The following is a 19209-nucleotide window of genomic DNA, read 5'->3' as shown; positions in this document are numbered from 1 at the left end:
GGCAGATAAGATGAAGGGGTATATTTATGCCAATAAAAGGTAAAATATATATTAAACAAATGTATCTATTAAATCACAATTCCATGGAACAGTGAGTAAATAATATTTTCTTCAAGAATTTTATATTTAAAAAATGATTGAAAAGAGCAATATATTTTGGTTCAGAAACTCCGCATAAGAGAAAATTTAATGTAAGTAATCATTTTAGTAACTAAAACATTAAGTTCATTATGGGACAAACGAGGACAGATTTTCATTTTTATTACAAGAAATTAGGAAAACGAAAGATATTACTTAGAAAAATGTCAAAAGTAAGCAAATATTTTGTTGTTTTCTTGGATAGTATGCAATCAGATAACTTAAATCCAATTATCAGATGTCAAATAGCAATAATTAAGAATGAGTTCCACCACCCTTGATTTGCACCGACACACTTTGCAATATAGTTACGAACGAATGAAAATATAAGATTGAGGAAAAATGATAGTTCTCTCTTCATTTATCATTATAAAGCCTTAATATAACGTTTCCGTTAAGTAGTGTAAAGACTTTATTCCTGCCGGGTGTAGCATATAAGTGTTTACATATATGCAACACTAAAATAAACAAAATAAGATATACGGTCATCCATTTTAGCAAGATGGTATAAACAATACAGCACGAGCTTGGAATAAACTGCGTATATGATGTTGATAAAATAATTTTTTTTAAACTTATATTCGGCTAATTTTGTAGTGCACGTTAAAGATCTCAAAACCTTCTTAAGAGCGACACACAAGTGTCAACAAAAACAGATATGGAAGTCATGTATACATTTAATGTAATTGATATACGTTGCATATGGTTGGATAGCCTGTCCATTGGAATGGTACAAATGGCAGTTACAAAGATGATACAAAATCTGAGTTTTGAAAGATAACAAGTTTCTAGAATCTGACGGATGTGGAACGAAACGATGCAATAGAAAATGTAGAAAGTAAACGTGCAGAGGAAATAATATATTGCACTCAAAATGCATCACCAGCAAACGTTATGAATATAAAGGTGATAAAGACGATATGGCTACTGCAACGTAGACAGTCCCAAAGTAAAAACAGATACGTTTCAGAAATATTAAGCTGATTCCAAGTACATCTCCAAAAAGCTGAAAAACAGATACAATGTTAAGGAGTAAGTGACAGTCTATGAAAATTTAGTCAAAATAAGGGAAAAAGAAAATAGCAAAGGATTTACACAAATATGATGACGTTAAATATCATTCAAACTGAATTGGAAAAAGGCATTACAACTACACCATCAACCATACATATTTATTTGACATATTTTTAAATATAGTTTATTTCAGTGCCTCCATTAAAGCCTTCAGTCACAAAGAATTGCCAGAACGTAACTAGGATCAGATGATATGGGATGACCCTTTCCATTACATGGATTATGCAAAATCCAGTGCACCCTTAACGTTGTGTAGATATACACATTTTGACAATATAATTATTTATGTGGAACACAAGGCTATGTCTTTCGCACACGTGCTTCTAAATGGTTTCAGCTCGATTTTTTTTTCTGTTAGAACTGACATTTAACAGCTAATAGTAATTATAATTAGCAGTAATCGAAATTAAAATACCTACAAAAATGGTATAACCAAATTTTCAGGCACGCTCACTTGCAGCATGTTACAAATGAGACACAAAAATGGAAAATCGTGATACGAAATACAAAGAATGTAAACAGTAACTAAAATAAACCAGAATATAATGCTACTACAGCGAGGGAGATGAGCGAGAAAGAGAGTTCAGCAAATAATTATAAAGTGAAGGTAGTAAAGCAAACTACATTCTCAATGCATTTGCATAATAAAAGCTAATTGCATATTAAGTTTTGAATCGAGTTATTGGATTTTACAAAACAAAATTATCACAGCAACTTTCTCTTATCCTCCGATTTAATTCAAGGCAACACATGTGTTATTCACCTCCACCAAGTTAATAAAGAAAATGGAGTTAGCCATTAAACATTTTCTCATAACTATACTTTAAAATGTGACAATGATAAGATATGATCCCCCGCATGTCATGGTGCGTGGTCGCCGTTATCTAGGAAATGATCGACCACCATGTTATTGCCTGGATCGAGCAAACAATAAAATAAAATATGAAATTTATGGATGGATAACAGTGATTTGATCAATGTATTGGCGTGCCTGGAGTCTCGAAAACGCTAATGTGCTAGTGTCTGGATTGTGATCCTCACTAACAGCCTTTTGATGTATCACAATAATATAAATCAAAATGTCCTAGTCTGAATTCACTATAATTCCAAATTAATGTTCCAGCCCAAGAATATAACTGAGTAAATTGTAACTCCAGTAAATAATAATTTGAATTTAATTGTTTTTTAAATCAACCCAAATGAAAAACTGAACACAACAATAATACTGATTCTGATTCAGAACGAGTACTTTTTAAATAAACAATATTATATATCGCTCCACTTGACCTAGGCCATAATTTCCATTTCTCTGTCAAATGAATGGAATTGTCCATTCTATAAGTTTGTATGATCAGAATCAAGACGTGTATGTCTGACTCAAAATCAAGTAAACATGTTTGCATTAACCTTGATCTTAATATTTAATCCACGATCATAGAGAAAATTTTAACTATGTATTCTGTTGTTTACAAAGTGAATGTTACTGGTCAGGTACAATATGAATATGATTTTGGACACCGTCAAGTACAAAATACAGATATACATAACATACAATAATTAAGAAAAGCCTATAAATGTTGCAAAAATCACAAATACATAACAAATATCACTGATAAGTTTCATTTGCAAACTCCTCTGATCTATTACAACTAACTGCTATCACGCATTCAAGTACAACTAGTCAGACTTGAAGTTTTTATTATGGAGGCTTTTAAAGCTTTCACAGAGATATGACATACAGTGGCCATCTTTCTTGACTTGGAGAAAACTTAAAACACCACATGAACGTGTGGCATATAGAATAATCAATAATCTATTCAACCAATGCCTGCCTGGCCGACTACCTCACCTTATTTGCAATTTTTTAAGAAGAAACAAATTCCAGAGCTAATTCGGTCACTCATTTCAACAACAGAATGAACAACAAAAACTGAAACCATACACCAGGAAGTGACTATGCATTATATATCGACGACTTTTGGATCTGCTGTACGTCAAAGAATATAGATGCCAGTGAGCGTCAGCTACATCTATATGTACTTCCGGCAATCACAAATAATTCATGATGACACGAAGTACATAATAACGTTGATTATGCCCCTCTTATGGAGCAGACACACATTTTAGAACGTATTACTGTTAATTTGTTTTTACCATAAAACTAACTTTCCTTCTGAACATTGCATATCTTAGGGTACAATGTTCAAAAAGCCTGTATTTAATACGAACCGTGACAAACATAGATTGGGGAACAAAACCACAAGGTCTTGCTCCAATTATACCGAATTTGAGCCGATGTAAATTTTACTATGTTCAATTTTGCATGGGTCAGCTTATAAATCTGAACTGCACATAATTGACCCCAAATACGCTCCAGGAATTCGACCTTGCCTGGAAGCTTTTTAAAATTCTCCTTCATTGAACCTTTATGATGCGGCAAGTGAAGCAACACTACAGAGGACTGTACTTTGGACTTTTTAACGTAGCTTTAACAAGTTTTCAGTCATACTGCTACGATGTCTGCAGTGTGGCAGTTGTATAGTGATGTCTAGCACTGGGGCATCATGCCGCAGACATATAGCATGATGTCCAACCCAGTTATATTATCTTGACACCAGGCCGATCAGTCCTAACACTAACCTCTTAATGCTGAGCGCCAAGCGAGGTAACTGTTAGTACCATTTTTATAAGTCTTTGGTATGACTCGAACCCACAACCTCCCGCATTCGAGGCGGACGCTCTAACCACTAGGCCACCTGAGCGGTTCACTACAGATGAAGGAAGCTGCCTCTTCAGTATCGAATGAAAATGTCCTCTACTCCATCTAGTCCCATATGGGAAAGGGGATTTTCAGTTTTGTGTGTTGTTTTGTTTGTTTGTTTCAGTTTGTTTTTGTTTTCATGACAAACTTCCAAACCTTATAAAATATATACTCATACCCCAACTTTCATTCCACCTTTTGACATACAAATTCGTCTTCATTTTACAGAAGCAAACATAAATCTTGCAAATACTACTAATTTCTCTATTTCCAAATCTCCACCGTGTTTTTAAACAAAAATAAATAATACTTGATCTTTGCCAAATCAAAAATTACTAGACAGTTTATCTCGTTTTTCAGAGTAAATTCAGTGACAATGGAGCCTTATGTAGTGCTCATAAGAGACATGAAGCCAATTCCCAACATGGAGACAAGGTTGGATCTGCCATTGCGACACCCGATGGCACCGTCATGAGACGGTTATAGAACAGAGGCTCCATTTTTAACGTCCAAATTACATCTATATTTAAATCTTTGAACTATATTGAAACCTCCCGATCAACAAAATTTTGTATCTTTTCGGGCTCCCTTTCCATGCTACAACCCTTGCAAAATCTGAAATTGAACAATCCCTTAATATTCCAGATCATACAGAGACATGATTTGTTCATACAATCCGGAAAAAATGTATGTACTGTCGGTTGTCTAGGCACATTAGTATTATTGACAATGAAAGGACCATTAATGCTACCAGAGCTACCCGTCGTCATCCGTTTCGGAATGGAGGATTCCATATACTAACTTCATATATTACATAAAACATCATGGTCTTTATTCATTGAAATATATGGGGAATGAAAATGCCACAAATAAACATCAGAAATTCAAACCCATCATTGGATAGTGGCACTCTCGTATATAATAAATTGCAGACGACAAGGTGCATTGTGCCATATGGAGGTGCGCGGTATGCCGTGTATTTATTCTCACTGTACAGGAACTTCGTTAGTTTCCGTCAATAAGGAATAGATGGAAATTGACGAGTAATCTTGTTACGAATTTTACCAGCTTTTATCATTTTTGACGACAAAACTATTACGATTTTTTCCCTCAATACAGTTGCATCTGCCACAAATTATTTTGAATATTTCAAATATAATTATCTTTATGATTGTTCAATTACGTGATTGCCACGTGTCTTGCATGGCAATTTGATAGCCAAATGTAATGTTGTGAAAATATTTTGGGCCAAATCCAAATTTTGTTTTATTTCTTTAAATAAAAACGATATGTCCTTTTTTACTTATTCTGTGTGTTAATGCTTTAGGTACACTTATTCCTTTGTAAGACTATAAATATCCTAAAATTTTCAGGACGTCAGTTGTTTTCACATAATTTCTCATGTCCGCTTAATATTTTTTATTATTTGCTCGTTTGTTGAGTAACTGTGTTTTATGTTTACTGGCCCTCTCTGACAATTATCTTGCCCGGGTGTTGGCATCCCACTCAAAGTTTCCATGTCCTTTATATTAGAGGCGTAGCTAATAAATTGTGGGTTTCAGTGTCAACACTTCCTATTTTTATCCACAAGTTCTCATGTGTAAGCTATAGCGTTAAGTTTAATCAGCCCGATTTGGTTACAGTTATTAGATTACAAGTTACACAACAATTAACATACAAGTAGCAAATTCGTCTACAATACAGTACCGTCCATTTACATTTCGGGATTGGGTTTGATTTTTCTTTTGAACTGAGTGATTTGATATTTTATTTTATTTTATTTCAAGCATATTTTTCAAATATTATAATGGCTATAATCTGTGTTACTTTGTTATAAATCATAGCAAGATATTTTGTTTTTCTTTTGACAGACAGAAATCGGCAAAGAAAGTGTCAGACCCATGCTCCAGTACATTAAATTGTTGGTCCCTAATAGAATTGCGATAAGATGGCACCTATCTCGATATGATCAGAAATACTCCGGTATACCGCCATACAAAATGTTTCATGGTAGCCATCTCTAGTGCCGATCGAGTATCTAATACACATACGTGACTCACGCATACCTGCTGAAGGAAAAACCTCGATCAGAATGCATGCCCACTGACAGTTGTATATATTTTGTGGACATTGTCGACTTTACCCTAGGAGACTGAAGTGTATGATGATGTACCACCCCAGAAATTTTTTGATTTATTGAGGGAATGCATGTTATTTCAACATATATTAAGAATTGTAAATACTTTGACTTTGTGATTTATCTTATAAAACTTTTATATAATTTTAGCTTCTTTACCCTTAAATTTTTTGTCGTTTAAAACTCTGTGTTTATGTCTGTGTGTAAGGTTTTATCTGCCTAGAGATACTTTGGTTACAATACTTTATATTTCCCTTTCTTACACTATCTTTTTTAAGCGACAATTTATAGCCGGTTCTACCCTGATGCGCCGTACATATGTTGCTGTGCCTCAGACTTATTCTTTACTTCGCATTAACTTTATTACAGTCGGGACCCAGTATGAAAATAATTACACTGCAAACATATTGCTACCGATTGCTCTTGTAAAACAACGTTGAAACTATCGAATAATGAGTAATACTAAAGTGGCATCTACGAGACTTACGATTAGAAAATAGTAATATATTTGATTGACGTATGTCTTGCGTATTATTTGTATTTATTTTTATTATTCGAATCATTACCATATGAAGGAAATTATCGAGGAATATCGTCGGTATCAACTAATCTCGAATGTATCATAATTACTGTACTTTCTAGCAATGAAAATGTTTTTATGTTTTTAAAGAAGAATTTTTTACAGCGCTGCAATCGAACTGTAAGACTCTTAGTGATATCGATTTAGAAAAGGAAAGAAACAATGAAAGCTTTGGATATTTAGTTATGGCGCATGAATTATTTTTTTCTCCTCAAAATATACCTTATCCAGCTTTCTCGTCAAATGATCTCTAAGGCATTGATTAAAATCGACTGTTTACACACCCGTCAGAGATCGTTAAGTCAGGTACCGTTTATCATCCTTGAAGTAATCTTGTTTTGCAAATTTGTATCACTCATTCTAAACATTAAATTAAGACAAAGAGAACGATTTGGGTGTACTAATCACATTTTCTCGGTAATGAACAAAAATTCGGCAACGAAAATGCATTTAAAGGTGTGACACAGGTTAAGTCAGGTTCATCTGTGCGCGATTTACTCTTAATTTCTTTGTAACGTGATTTATTTACACGCTAATTACTGAAGCCGACAACGGTCTGTAACCTACTTGAATTATAATAATTTAGTGGATCAGAAAATTCGGTTAGAGGGTATTCAGTTAAACACCCTCAGCTGTTGCCTAATGAGAACAACCAATCAAATTGTACAGCATCGTGTGCATAATCCTCAATTACGTAATATCACCATCGAATCAATACCCAGTGAGATTCAGAAGCTTGTTACCAGTGATTTTACTATTATTTTAAGTTGGACTTATCGACAAATTAAACAGTAAAGGTGTAGACACAAAATATTATGCTGTATCACTTAATTATAAATTCAGCGAAGCACGCGCATTATCTGCAAATATTGATAACAAATACTGCCGGAATAATTATAACGCAATAAACTCGACTGCAAAGAAAGTTATAACTTTGGAATTGTGCACTGGCTTAATATGATTCATGAGTATTTTAAAATTTAATTACCAATTAAAAGATACAAACCTAATTAGGATGTTAAGCATACCGTAATTATTTTTGCATGTGTGTACCTTCATATCAAGGTACTTAACGCATGGCCACTGATTTATTCTGTAATTGTTTCTTTTTTTGTGTAGACCAGCCAATATTATCTTCTATTTCGACATTTATTTGTTATTCATTAAATACCTGGCCAGTTAACGTTCAAACGTTCATGATCGACCACATATATTATCATAAATCAACTAGATTATAAATGTCATAATTCGAAAAATTGTATATCTACATCTCTGAAGTGAGATTTGTTCGATCGTTCATATAATGAATTTTCGGACTAAAGTATAAGACTGACGGAATTCCTAGACCTATATATATATATATATATATATATATATATATATATATATATATATATATATATATATATATATATATATATATATATATATATATATATATATATATATATATATATATATATATATATATATATATATTGTTTATTGAAAGTGTTTGAAGAAGGAGATCGAAACATTTGCTTAATAAAAATATGTCACTTCTTTTTATTTAACCTCATAGAACCCTTCTCTAATCACACCATACAATAATCAAAATAATACTTGAATCAATGTGCGCTGAATTGCTTAATACCGTAAGGTGTACAATTTATTGAACTGGGAACCATTTTTATACATAAATAACGTCAATAACATTTGGTTTTATTCGATGCAATTTTGCCACACGTACACAAGCATACGCTCACAACATCATATACATATATGTATGTATGTATGTATGTATGTATGTATGTATGTATGTATGTATGTGTTTTTGTGTGTGTTGCATGTATGTATGTATGTTTGTTTGTATGTATGCATGCATGTATGTATGTATGTATGTATGTATGTATGTATGTATGTATGTATGTATGTATGTATGTATGCATGTGTTCGTGCCATCTTCATGTTTTCATTCCAAAACCATTCATTCAAGAGTTCAAGCAAGGGTCAGAATTGTTTTTAATCTCATCCTAATTCATAATAACTGTCTCATCTATTATAGGTATCAAGAGTTCCATACTGTGTAGGCGGTTGTCAATATCTCTCAGAATAGGAATACTCAACAGAAGAGCCTCAGACTGTTTCAGGTTTTATCAAAATGTACTGATAAAGTATGAAATATTGACTAAGTTGTCTAATACGTTTCTATTTACTGTTCTTATTTCTTATGTAGGATGTCAAGCAAAGTATATAGAGAAATTGCACACCAATATGCTAAATATTAGTATTCTTTTAAGATGATGATGATGATGATGATGATGATGATGATGATGATGAAGGTAGTGGAGGTGTTGATGAACATGATGATGATGATGATGATGATGGTACCGCTGCTGTTGATAATGATGATTGTCATAATGAAGAGATGGAGGGTAACTACAGCTACTAATACTACTACTATTACTCCAATAATATTAATACTAATAATAATAATAAGTAGTATTAGTAGGCGTTGTAGTAGTGTTGCTGTTGTTATTATTATTATATGTACATGTGTTAGAAAACACTGTCCTGTCAAGCAGCAAAAGCTGTTCAACTCACTGAAAAGTAATTTATCTAGATTTGGCAACTTAATTGCAATCATGCTCTCTCACATTTGTGACACAAAATGTTTGGCTGTTTTGAACAATGACTAAATAAAGCACATGACATCACATATGTTGACATTGAGATGTTTTTATTTTGCTTATTGGTTTTGTTTTTGCAACTTTATATCAGGTCTATCAATAAACAAACTACATGTTGTTATTTATCAAGAATTAGGAATAATGCACTTGAACAACGTCCGATCTATTCGAATTCTTAAGTGCTGGTTTCGGATTTTAAACGTCATATAGCAGATTAACAAAAAAAGTTGACAATTTCCATTTTGAAATGGGGAGACAACTGTGACTGTTGGGCAAATGATCAAAACATATGTATTATTGCAATATGGAATTTGTAATGTTTGGGCAAGACAGGGTGTCACTGATGAACGACTATTTGTAAAAATATTTAGACAGCGCTAAAAAGATATATTCATGCAAGAGCGAACTGGTGAGATTAATGGAATGAAAATATCATATTTATATAAGTGTGTTAAAGGTAACTTTACATATTTATATGATCCATCCATCTGAGGCTTATTTCGGTAATTAATTAAATATTTAATTTGTTCATTTAAAACAGGAAATTTACTAAGTAGAACAAATACAGGAAGGCATGAATACATTCGCTATGAAGAGAGAATATGTATGAAATGTAACACATAAATAAAAATCGAGCACCACTACTTTATGACCTGTCCAGAATATGTTGGCCTAAGCAGAAAACATACGCCCTTGAATATTTACAGAAGTCCAAACATCCATTAATTCTACTCATATTTACATATCATCAATGTAAGTCTGTTCGTGTAACATTTAACTAACTGTATTTGTAAACCTTTGAATTAGTGAAAGTACTATGACGCCCTATCTTAATCGGTAAACTGGTATGCATTAACCTAGTCCGTTTAACCGATTTAAGAATTTCATTTTCAGCCATTCCAACATGCACGAAGACTCATGAATTACACATGTCTACAATTAACCGATGTACCATATATTAAATTGTATGTATTTTAGTCTGGTTTCCTACTTACGATATACATTATTATTATTATTATTATTATTATTATTATTATTATTATTATTATTATTATTTCTTTTTCTTCTTCGTTTTTCCTTTGTTTTTTTATTATTTTATTATTAACAAAGTTCAACTCTCAACTATATGGAAGAATGTATGCAGCCTCCATTTCCTCGTAAGTTAAACTGCAGCCTCAAAGCCTATACTTTGTTAGGAAAGTTCTTAACTTCAGCGACAAAACGTATTCAAGCCAGCACTGAAAAAAAGAAGACTAACGAAATAATGTTTGCCATAAGTAACTTAATTCCTTAGTTTCACAGAAGTAAGGTCGTAGTATGTGCGCCTGGTATAAAAAAAAATAATGCACAATACTAGACAAACTGGACGATTTTAAATAATTGAGTAGAATATCACTTCTTTACGGAAGCCTATTAGTGCTAAATTGTGTCTGTGAAAAAATAAATATATTGCGAATAAACGCAATACTTGTTGAAAATATTCACAATACATTGCGAATAAACGCAATACTTATTGCGAATATTCGCAATAGATTGCGTATGAACGCAGAACTATTGCGTATGAACGCAGAACTATTGCGAATAAACGCAATACTTATTGCGAATATTCGAAATACTATTGCAATCTGGCACTAATGAGCTTCCGTAATTTCTTCTATAATAGTGATCAACTGCAAAAGCCCCACGCTTGCAACAAATATCCACTGTGAGGCCATTTGGCAATCTGTAACTAATTCATTCAAGAAAATGAATTAATCCAGAGATAGCTAATAACGGAATACCTCAATGAAATTAAATTCTAATTTATTTTCAACCTAATTAAGTAAAATGATTCCAGTAAATTTGAGCAAATTAATACTTTAAGGTATCTTTAGTGCGATATATGGAAAGTTGAAAACGTGTGCAAAAAAATAAAATAAATAAAACCATTCATATATATGTCTTCGCCTTGTGATATTTTGATCTTACTTAGAATTTTTTTTCTATTCCCGTATCTTATTTGAAACGGACATCTGACCCAGTATCCTGACGGTGATCAGGACCCAAATCTCGATTGATACGATCATCTCGACCCGGTATCCTGACGGTGATCAGGACCCAAATCTCGATTGATACGATCATCTCGACCCGGTATCCTGACGGTGATCAGGACCCAAATCTCGATTGATACGATCATCTCGACCCGGTATCCTGACGGTGATCAGGACCCAAATCTCGATTGATACGATCATCTCGACCCGGTATCCTGACGGTGATCAGGACCCAAATCTCGATTGATACGATCATCTCGACCCGGTATCCTGACGGTGATCAGGACCCAAATCTCGATTGATACGATCATCTCGACCCGGTCATCAAACATCGTGCTCCTTATACACTGAAATTAATTCGTCATTCATTATAACAATTGTCACACAAGTCAATTTTCCGATTTAACGCCCTTCAAAATATTCACCCTGTGCTTCTCAGGAAAATGACAAACGAAGAAACAAATGAGAAATTAAGTTAGGTTTCTTTCGAAGAATGACAGTCATCATTTTATCATCTTCACTGATCAAATGTAACATTCTGTTAAGACTTTGGTTGCCAGAAAAGAATGAACCGTGTAATGTCAGAATGTATATTGTTGTGATAATATCTATAGAGCCAGACTATACAATTGGTTTAACTTGTGGGAACCAATGTTTATAGAAAATCTGTAGATATACAGGTGTATTCCTCAAGGTATTGTATTAGGTGAAAATTTATCTGCCAGACGGTACCCCCCCCCCCCCCCATCTCGGCAACACCCCCATCTCCCCTCTCTCTCTCTCTCTCTCTCTCTCTCTCTCTCTCTCTCTCTCTCTCTCTCTCTTCTTTTATCCTTTATTTCAAAACCACTTACATGACCCGTACTTGTATATATAGACCACCTCTCGCTCATGTCCCACCCAGTCACATTATCCTGACCCCAGGCCGACCACCAGTCCTAACACGAACCTCTTAACGCTGAGCGCCAAGCGAGGGAACTGTTAGTACCATTTTTATAAGTCTTTGGTATGACTCGGCCGCTCTAACCACTAGGCCACCGGAGCTTTCGAGAGACAGACAGACAGAGATAGACAGAGACAGATGTAGGTAGGTAGGTTGATAGATAGATAGATAGATAGATAGATAGATAGATAGATAGATAATATAGATAGATAGGTAGGTAGGTAGGTAGGTAGGTAGATAGATAGATAGATAGATAGATAGATAGATAGATAGATAGATAGATAGATAGATAAAGAGGGTACGATAGGGAGTAAGAGATAGCGTATACTATATTCCGTTTATTTTAATTTTCCAGTTGACATAAAGTTTAAACAGTGCTTGCATCTTAGTGGAAATTAGGGAATTTATAAGAAATATTTACCATATCATATGTACCGTATAATATTTCCGTATCATCACCACAACAAAAATACCGCTGATAATTCATTGCGGATTCAGTACATTCAAAATGTTGTTTTAATTCATCCGGGTTTATGAAGGTATAATTTTATATTTTAAAGAATATAGCTGTTTTTTGTAATAGCTAAAGTAAAGTATCAAAAGATATAAGTTCCGTTAGTTAACATGCATGCATTAAAGAGATTATGTTATCTGGAAACATCGATATCTTAGTGAGGGCCCCGAGTGGCTGAGTGGTCTAAAGCGCTCTCCGTCACGGATCACTGCCATCTCACCTCTGTCTGGGTGGGTTCGAGTCTCGGGCTCGGCCAGTGTGGACATGTGAGAAAGATTGCCGGTAGCTTCTCGTGGGTCAGTGGTTCTCTCCGGGGTTTTCCGGGTTCTTCCTCCACCATTAATACTGGCAGCCGTGTATAGCCTATCCTGTGCTGAAAAATGGCGTTAATCCTTTAACAACATATCTTAGTGAAATGATGGCATCGACAAATCTGTTAAACTACAATTCTTACGATAGTCAGAACTTGTATTTGCCATGAACGTCATCCCTTTTAGACAGTCGATGTTTACAGTTTGCATTGACTTCCAATCAAGTAACTGACAATATATTGATTCCATTGCAATTATAGACCGAGTTTAAGGTCGGAAAGTAGAGAGAATACATAGCCTGGATTTTCGTGTCGAAAATGCAAGTAAACTGTGCTCACACAGCACTTTATAATGTTGGGTCTAATTTCAGTAACGGCCTTAGAACACGCGGTGCCCGATTAAGATCATCATTTGGAAATAAAAGGACGGCATTTGGAAATAAACTTTTAAACAAGTTTTATATGATATTGAACTTAACATTTTCTTCCATCGCTTGAAAAATACTTTTTCTCCAAAGATATATATTTTTTTTAATGTTGCTAACGCGAGAGGACACTGTGAGGGCGGAAGACCGGCAGGCACTGTCTATTTGTATCCCATTTCTGACAGAATATCGTAGGTGAAATTTCATGTGACACTAAATAAAGTCTTTTAATCACATTGCGATTGAATATTAGAGGTTTAGTTGGCAGGAAATTTTGTTTCACGAACAGTAAACGTAAAATAAACCAATCTTAATCCAAGGTTCGCCGGTTTGTACCCGAACAAGCCGGCTCAGGTCGGCTGTCTCGGTGTGCATTTGGAATATGCGCTTAGCTCTTATCTCTTTGGCATGACATTTCCAATAATGTGTTAAAATTGCCGTTAAAGCAAAAGCAAAAATGCCCACTGAGACGTATCTGAGACAAGGCCGTCATCGACTGCACGTACAAAATTTTTGGACAATAAAATGCATACATTTAAACTTGTAGTAACTTATCAATCTTTAGGTTAAAACGTGTGTGTGTGTGTGTGTGTGTGTGTGTGTGTGTGTGTGTGTGTGTGTGATTTGGATTTTTAACGTAGCTTTAACAATTTTTCAGTCATGTCGCAACGATGTCTGCAGTGTGACAGTTTATAGTGATGTCTAGCACTGGGGCATCATGCCGCAGACATGTAGCATCATGTCCTACCCAATCACATTATCCCGACAACAGGCCGACCAGTCCTAACACTATCCTCTTAATGCTGAGCACCAAGCGAGGCAGCTGTTAGTACCATTTTTATGTCTTTGGTATGACACGGCCGGGGTTCGATGCATGCATTTAAAGTAAATAGGAACATATTAGACAACTTAGTCAATATTTCATACTTTATCAGTACATTTTGATAAAACCTGAAACAGTCTGAGGCTCTTCTGTTGATTATTCCTATTCTGAGAGATGTTGACAACCGCCTACACAGTATGGAACTCTTGATACCTATAATAGATGAGACAGTTATTATGAATTAGGATGAGATTAAAAACAATTCTGACCCTTGCTTGAACTCTTGAATGAATGGTTTTGGAATGAAAACATGAAGATGGCACGAATACATGCGTACATACATACATACACACACATACATACATACATACATACATACACACACACATAATACATACATACATACATACATACACACACATACATACATACATACGCACACACACACACACAGAGACATACATACATACACACACATACATACATACATACACATACATACATACACACACACACACATACATACATACATACATACATACATACATACATACATACATACATACATACATACATACATATAAGCTGTATGATGTCTTCGGCAAGCTGCCCTTGCAACCGTCAAATGAATGGTACACACATTTGCATGCTTGATATTGGTTGGTGTTCCATAGGAACTGATACATGTTAGGGTTTCAGTAACATGCAACGTTACGTTAATTAGAAACTTCAAGGACATAATATTAAGTTGCCAAATACAATATCCATATTGCTATTTAATATATTAATCATTAAAAGAAAAATTGCTTTGAGGTGGGAGGGTCAGTACATACCTTGGCTTGTGTGTATTATAGCAACGCTAAATAAACCCCAGAAAGAAGGTATCAGTGACTTCTATACCGAATAATTATCCCACTGCATATTACTTTCAATAGATGTCTTACTGTATACAGGAATGATAGCACCAAATAATAGCACCGAATTTCATAACAGTCTGAAACATTTATCTGAATATGAGATTTTATGCTAAGTGCTCCACATTTGTAACACAGCTGATTTTGTTAGCTCAAACGAAATATTCACTCAAATGTTTGCCAAAAAAAAATGTATTGAACCGCTTTATGTGCGAGACAGCACTTGGATTAATGAAGAGGACGGGAAAACAGTACTTTCCTTGATTCCTGTAATAAAAGGAAATGTGTGACGCGGAAAATTTCTTCTAAACTGGAAACACTCCAATGGAACATGTGCAACTAAATAAGTTGGTAAGTTTAGCGACTTGAGTAAGTTTAGCATCGTGTTTGATTTGCAATGCCGTGATTTAAAAAAAAAATCTAATCATGGCTCGTCTTTTAAAATGCTACAGATTTTTCAGATTATGCAACATTAAATTTTTAAGAGAGACAAAATAAATCACAAGCTGTATACTAATTAGATATGTGGTTATTTCATTTGTAGAAATTTAATACACGAAATATTTTTGTATCTATATAGCAAGATACGGGTATTTCGTATTTTCAGTACAGTGTACTGATCAAGATATATATATAGAGAGAGAGAGAGAGAGCGATAGTGTGTGTGTGTGTGTGTGTGTGTGTGTGTGTGTGTGTGTGTGATATTGGGATTTTTAACGTAGCTTTAACAACTTTTCAGTCATATCGATGTTTGTAGTGATGTCTAGCACTGAGGCATCAGGCCGCAGACATGTGGCATCATGTCCCACCTAGTCACATTTTCCAGACACTAGGCCGACCAGTCCTAACGCTAACCTCCTACCTCCTACTGGTGAGCGCCAAGCGAGGCAACTTTTGGTATAATTTTGTATAAGTCTTTGGTATGACTCGGTCAAGGTTCGATCCCGGTACCTCCCGCATCCGAGGCGGACGCTCTAATCACTTTGGCCAACGGAACGGTGCACTGATCAAAATAATTATTCTGGAAAAACTGTTACAATCATGGCTTTCGGGAAACTTTCCATACATTTTAAAAGTAATGACAAACGTTTTTTGCAAGAATGAAACAATTCGATTAAGCTAACCTTTCCTCTTGCTTTTTGCCAAAACGGCTAACAAAATTTATAGTATGTAGGTAAAGAGAAGCTGTCATTTCAAGATATTCAGTGAGCAAACGCAGTAGGTACCACCCACGTCCTAGGAACTATAGGCAAACAAAGGTCAGATGACACATATACGCTTTGTTAAAATACAAATATTTATGTCAATAAAGCACTGAATCGTCCATAGAATGAGGTGAATACTTAGTTCTTCTGCACGTGTATCAAATGCCAAATTTGCACAGCTATCCACGTTCAGACGTGTGTTTCAGATAGAATCGTGCTAAAAACGTCCCTGATACTATAGTTGATTTTATTCTCACGTGCGTTTATTATACTTATTCCTATTCCTATGAAAATACACTTTTTTATTCAGCAGAAGCAATTCTTGTTTGTATACTGTCTTGAGCCAAAAACGACTTTTATACATAGACCCGCACGTTTCAGAACAGTGTTTTATCAACTCGTGTATACATCTACATCGATACTGAGCCAGGTGTTCATAAACATTTTGACGTTTTGGGACCTGTCGATCTCAGACTAAGGCTATGGCAATTATCTCATGTTAATCGAATTGCCAACGATAGACTTTAATTTTGGTCATTTTTGCAAACGGCATCTTCACCACTAAAAATGGTGATCACTCGTATGCACGAATTCCTTCACTAACAGGAATATATTTGAAGTTTATACTGATTTGTATGGGAGATTGATGGCAAGGCAACTGGAGTTAATGACGAAATGCACGTACATCTGATTGAGACATGTCTGAACGGGATTCAAACCCGTTACCTTCTGGTCAGGAGTCGAGTCTAACCACTAACCTACCATGTGCAGGAAGTAAATATTACTGCAATATACTAATATCATCAAAATGCAAAAAGATTGCATGGTGAAAAATAAAGTTTCTTTATTGCATGGTGGAAACAAAGTTTCATGACTGCATTGTGGAAACAAAGTTCCATTATTGCATCGTGGAAACAAAGTTTAATTATTGCATGGTGGAACAATGTTTAATACTGAATGGTGGACACAAAGTTTCGTTATTAGATGGTGGAAACAAAGTTTCATACTGCATTGTGGAAACAAAGGCGGAAACAAAGTTTCGTCATTGCATGGTGGAAACTAAGTTTCATTATGCGTGTTGGATGCAAAGTTTAAAGAGTCTCTAGGAAATAAGGTTAAAGATACAAAGAATGTAACAAGCGAATGGCTGAAAATACAAACGTCACCTTGTCTCTGTCTGTCTGTCTGTCTCTCTCCCTCCCTCTCTCTCTCTCTCTCTCTCTCTCTCTCTCTCTCTCTCTCTCTCTATATATATATATATATGTGTGTGTGTGTGTGTGTGTGTGCGTGTGTGTGTGTGTGTGTGTGCGCGCGCGTTTGTGTGTGTGTGTGTGTGTGCGCGCGTTTGTGTGTCTGTGTCGGTGTGACACTCATTCATGAAAATGTGCTCACAGTGACCTAGTTTTCGAATGAATAATAGCTCTTCCAGACATGCATTCACGTAATAATTTGAATGAGTATAGCTGGAATATGATCGACTGAATTCATGATGTAATAAAAAATATGCTGAAAATACAAAGTTTGCTAAGACATGCAGATTATGTCACAGAGACCTAGTTTCGTTAATGCTGATTAATTCTTCCTGAGATGCACAACATTTCAATTTTCAAGAGTATTTGTGAAATGCCAGGTCACAGCGACCTCGTTTTGATATGGCGGCGATATTCTTTCTGGGAATCATCTACATACCATTTTTTTATGAATAAATGTGAAAACATGTGCAAGATATTAAGGGTGTAACGAACGAATGGTTGAAAATTTCAAAGTTCGATGTCAGGTTTTGAATATGTACAGTTGTTATCGTACTCGCTGATCTGGAGACGCCTATTCTCTTTATGAGCGACAAGGATGCCGGAGCTGTTTTAACGATGACTCCACCTGTTTATGCACTTTCATATAAGTCATGATTAATCTTCCTAGATTGGCTATGTTTTATGGTCGTACAAATATTGAATCATTCATAATTTACAAATGATTCATCAACGTTTTCATTGGTCTCCTGATGGAATCCAGTCTATTTAGATATTCGTCGCGTGGAAGCAATATAACATTCAAGCAACTTTTATCAGTCTCAAGGGAGGTTTAAACAGTTGTTTTATTTCTTTTCATTAGTACCATTTTCATAACTGTCGCCAAGCCCTGATTAATATTTTATTACCGTATGTACTCTCATAAAGGCCCACTCCAGCTACAAACAAGACATACCCAAATATGCCTTCGGATAATGCGCAGTCTATGTTGTTTGTTAGGATTGATAAGTAGAGCAATCAGCATAGACCCTGATCTGCTTGCTTATTATATGAGGGTATACTAGAGTTTATGTTGTTTTTGCAGTCGGACCTTACTTATACGCGATAATAGACGGTACTTTTCATCATCTTTACAGTAATCACCAGAACTAAAAAAGCAATATTTTCGAGTGCATCAAGTGTTTTGTTTTGTTTTCCTTTATCAGTTAGAAAATGCATTACGACAGTTTATAAATATGTACCTTTTCAACATATATTGGTGCCAAAACAATTGATTATTTGACGTGGGTGGCAGAATTTGGAAGCTAACTATGTAGTTGAGTCCCACCCCAACCTCTTCCTCCCCAGGACCGACCAGGAAGTGTTATTATCTTATGAATGTCGTACAGTTTTGTTGATAATATTTGTAACATACATTTATATTTACTATTTTATAT

Source organism: Sinohyriopsis cumingii, chromosome 2 (assembly GCF_028554795.1).
Source record: "Sinohyriopsis cumingii isolate HCF-2022 chromosome 2, ASM2855479v2, whole genome shotgun sequence".
NCBI classification, from domain to species: domain Eukaryota; kingdom Metazoa; phylum Mollusca; class Bivalvia; order Unionida; family Unionidae; genus Sinohyriopsis; species Sinohyriopsis cumingii.
This window is presented reverse-complemented; position numbering follows the sequence as displayed.